The following is a 4,876-nucleotide window of genomic DNA, read 5'->3' on the forward strand; positions in this document are numbered from 1 at the left end:
CGGACCGCGAGATCGTGACCTGGCTGAAGTCGGACGCTTAACCGACTGCGCCACCCAGGCACCCCAACTAACTGTTTTTCAAAGCCTGCAATAATTGCCTCATATATTTTGTCCAGTTTTATAGTTATTCTCAATAGGAGAGTTAGTTTTGCATCATTTACTGTATCATAGACAGAATCAGACTTTCCTGGCTGAGGATTCTTAAATGCAATCTGATTACTTACTGAGACGTATAAAGTTCTTTGATCTTCCTGTAATTATCTAGTTTATTTCTTGTCGCTGACCACTTCTCCAACCATAGCTTTTTCTCCCAAAAGTCTTCTCACACTTTTCCCCTTTGCTTACTTGCTGCTAGAAAAATCATGATATTGTTTTGTCTAGAGTAGACATATGTGACTTCAAGAGCTAAAAATGGCATATGTTAGGGGCAAAATATGAACTCAGTTTTAACATACCTTTAAAGTCTCTACAGTACATCACATGAGTACTTGGGTTTTTATCTTTATTATTTCATATCATTTACATTAATGAACACTTGAGTCCTTTTTAGTCCTATGCTAGGCACAGAATATGTTTTTAGGGTATAGAATAAGAAACTCTGTCCTAAGGACTTTGTTTACTTTGAGGGTAGGAATAAGGCTATTTCTAGATTGCCATTTCCATTCAAAGTAATTTGTGTAAATGCATGAATCCATCAACTTTCTTTCCTTCTTTTCCCTTTCCCTTCCTTTCTCTGTCCCGTCCTTCTATTTCTCCTTCAGCCAATATTTACAAATAGCCTCATAGGTGCTTGGAAGCCCAAAATATCAGTATCTTTTGGGGCATCCTACAGTTTCTTAAACTCTCAGCATTATCTTAAATTCCATGGCAGGACTAAAATTTCCCTAGAATTCTGCCATCTTTCCAGGAGCAAAAGTAATGACAGTAATATTGGGTGTCTTCTGGTCTCTGGCCTAACTGATCAAAAGGAGGTATTTTGGCATCTTACTGAGGAATCTCTGTGAACAATCAGATACATGATTCATAAAAAGTGCTCTTGGGAGATCTATCCAAGAACAACAATGAGTTCAGAACTTTTCTGTTCAGTCAGGGACATTTTTGTCTGGATATGCTCTGAATTTTTATTTATTTGTTTATTTTTCTCTTTATAGCAGAGATGATTTCAAGTATTAATCTGAAAACATCCCAGAATAGATCTAGCTTTCCAAGGAATAATGCAAAAATTCACAAAACAGTATTAATTTGTAGAATTTGGTAAACACATGTGATTGTGTTCTTTTTCTTTATTCTATTTCCATTTTTTCCATACTATTAACTCAAAGTAATATATAGTGATAGAGGTAAAGATGTATAAATATCATAGTATTCTTTCACATAAGGGATTACTTTCTTCCTTTTAATATTACTTTTTATTACACTAATTATATTTTAACATAGGCTTACTGTTCAAAAATACACACTCCATAATCAGAGTAAAACATTGCCCTTAACTTCCTCTCTCAATTCAAATGGATTCCTTTTACTATATATGTATTTCATTTGAGTCCGGTTTAAATTTTTAAAATGTGCTGAAAATCACCTGTAGGTATGAGGGAAACATCTAAAACTGAAATAGCAATGAGGCTTATAACTCTCAAGAACTTGGAGATCCCTGCCCTGTACTCTCAAAGTTTGATCCCTCTCAGATACTCGTTATATGGTATCATTTCAACATTTAGAAAAATGACCTATGGTAGTCATATAAGCTACAGTGAAAATTTTTTTTTTGTTCATAAAATATTTGACTTTCCAGATCTTCTGATTCTGAGTGTTTTTACTTTATACCAAGGCAATTCATTTTCACTTTTGCACTTCTTTCAAGATCTCTAATATTCTTCAATTCTAAAATCACTGACTGATGGCATACAAGTGTTAGTTTTTTTAAGGCACAGACTCTATTATTTTCTCTCCATTTTCTGTTTTCTTTTCATTACTGTAGAAATTTGTATCAATTTTTAGACAATTTGTTGTCCACACACCAAGATAAAGGTAAAGGATGGATGAGCAATTTCTTTACCCATTGACTCCACTCAGTGAGCAAGAGACTGTGCTGAGCGTATGCATGTGGCACACAGAATAATATTTCCAGCTGTGTCCCCAAATATGATGCATGAAAAGGAAAAAATACACGCATTGGCATTTGGAAATTAATTCATACCTACATAGGAATGCAGGGTAGAGGTAACCAGCCCCCTATCACAGCAGTTAATAACTTTGTGTAGAGATGAGGGAGAAGAAGGCCTTGCTCTAAGGCCAAACCCAAAAAAGCTGTTTCTGACTATTGCCAACCGAATCCCTTTACAGTTTTGCAATCATGAAAGGTTTTATAATTATTCTGTCTATAAATTTCTCTGTTCTACATGAACTCACTATGTGAAAGGGGCAAGGACTTGCCTTGTAGAGGAAAGGTAGTGTCTTAGGTAAACTGGTCTCCACTAGCTACAGTGCTAAGGTCTTCGAGACAATTTAAGTAATAGCAGATATTTGGTATGATGGTGATAATGTTTTTAAAGTTCTTTTCACCTACATATTCTATACCATAATCCTTTCATTGGATTCAGAATCCAGATTATGAGCAGATATGTTGGGTTTTTATTGATTAAATCTTCTAAAGCAAAATATATAATTTGAGCTCAGGCACGCATAGTTTATTACTAATTATACTCTCTTGATTGACAATATTGTTAATAACCAATGACCTAATTTACATTATATTGTGGGTGTAAGAAGAGAATCAAAATGAAGAAAATAAAAAATTTGCCCTTTGCAGCCCTGTGTTTTATGAACAGTATAAAACTCCTGCTGGTGAAACACGTGTTTCTACAAACATGAAGCCAAGAACAAACCACTGCAAATATTTAAACTCAATCAGACCAGTTATTAGACGTCATGTAAATAATGAAAGGAAAAGAATGAGCTGGTTTGAATCATAAATAATTAAAGGAAAAATATCAGCTGACTTAAATTCTTTTTCTTAAATAGTCTGTGTAATTAGAAACAGAGATATTCTCATATTCTGTCTCTCTCTCTGTCTCTCTCTCTCTCTCTCTCCCTCTCTCCCAATCTTTTAAAAAGTCAGAATGCTGTGTCTTCTATATCTTCTCACTTAAAAAAAAATCTTGGAGTGTTTAAAATGTATGCAATTTCAACTTTTGATTGGTCAAAAAAAATCATAAAACTAATTTAAATATGCACACTGATTAAAATATGAAATTAAGGATTAACTCCAATTTTATAATTGTGAGTTAACTACCCTTCTGTCAGGGATATTTGTTTTACTATCTTTATTTCAGAAATATACCATAAGGTCCTGTGAAGAATGTATTTAGTATGTTAAATATACAGTTATTCCTACAACTCTTTAAGATTTTTTTTTTTTTTACTTAGAGAAATATGGACACATGCGGGAGAAAAGAAAACCCAAATGAGACTAGAATAAAACAAAGAAATAAAGTAAGAATAAGAAAAAGTATTAAATAATGTACAAATAAAAAGATATCAGGGTGATTACAGAAAAAAACTATTAAGTAACTTTAGAATTATAATACTTTCAGGGTCACCTGTGTGGCTTAGTCAGTTGAGCGTCCAACTCTTGATCTTGGTTTATGTCATAAACTCTTGATTTCAGCTCAGGTCATAATCTCACAGTTCATGAGTTCAAGCACCACATCGAGCTCTGTGCTGGTGGAGCATAGCCTACTTAGGATTCTCTCTCCTCTCTGCCCCTCCCCCACTTGTGTGCCCGCTTGCTCTTTGTCTCAAAAACTAAATAAATAAATGTATTTTAAAAATTGTAATACTTCCATGCCATTTTTATGGTTAACAACAATAACATAAAAGGTTTGGGGGATGATAATTTTGTCAAGTTGGAGGTTAAATTTTACCCAGAAAGAAACATAAAAGGACAGTATTTTCAAAAAGTTCCACACAATCTAGTTCTGGCACTCTCGCCTGATAATGAAATGTTAACATTAGCAATACTTGTCAGTGCTTCTAACATTGCAAATGGTTAAAAACATTGCTGAAGGAAAACCACCCAGCAGGACCAACAGGTTCATCAGCCTGCAGCTCTGTGCTTCTGCTGCTGCTAGTCGTGGCCTGCGCATTCTCTAGCATTTCACCTCCACAAATGAGCACCGCCATTCCTCAGCCCCCAGTACATCTGTTGTACAAGCTTCGGATCAGAGCGTAGAAATAGGGACAAATGCCACCCACTTCAGTGCACTTGCTGCTCTACCAACTGTTAGCAATTGTATGGCAAGTTGTCTGCTTTCTCGGTCTCTCAGTTCATGTGTTTCTGGAAGGTAGCTGACAGGTAAAGAGTATGACTTTCCTGCCAAAATCCCCACCCCCACAGTGAAAGAGGTGGTTTTCTGTTCTCTAGAAATAAACAGAGAACATAAAGAAAAATATGGAAATAGGAAAAATCTGTCATAGCACTACCAGCCTGAAAATGACTAGAGAGACCATGTCATCCATACAGGCAGATATGTCAGCCATTCATTCATTTATGAATTCAACAGATATATATTGACTAGATTGTGTGCAGAACTGACGTTTAAATAGATACATATCAATAAAACGAATGAATCTTAAGGTACAATTGAACAGGGCACAATAAGTGAAAATAAGAACTGGTTTCATTTTATTATTGTATTATTTTAGAGAACCTAAATATGTGTTGTTTTTACAAATTTGGTATTCTTGTGTTGCTCCTAGCAGTGAGTGTTTCAACACAAATATGAAAGAATATATACTCGACCATCTCGTGCTATGTAGGCGAAAGAAGTGGGGATGGAGACAAAAGTTCACCTTTTTTAAAGGCAGGACTAAACAT

The 4,876-nt window shown here is 34.9% G+C and overlaps 1 pseudogene; it reads right to left on the bottom strand.

The window, feature by feature from the left end:
* The window catches only part of LOC121014550 (60S ribosomal protein L7a-like), a 7,542-nt pseudogene extending 3,360 nt beyond the window's left edge, over positions 1–4,182 (bottom strand).
* Between the last annotated feature and the right edge of the window lie 694 nt (positions 4,183–4,876).

Source organism: Herpailurus yagouaroundi, unplaced genomic scaffold, assembly GCF_014898765.1.
Source record: "Herpailurus yagouaroundi ecotype Mexico unplaced genomic scaffold, PumYag 203, whole genome shotgun sequence".
In the NCBI taxonomy this organism is placed as follows: Eukaryota; Metazoa; Chordata; class Mammalia; order Carnivora; family Felidae; genus Herpailurus; species Herpailurus yagouaroundi.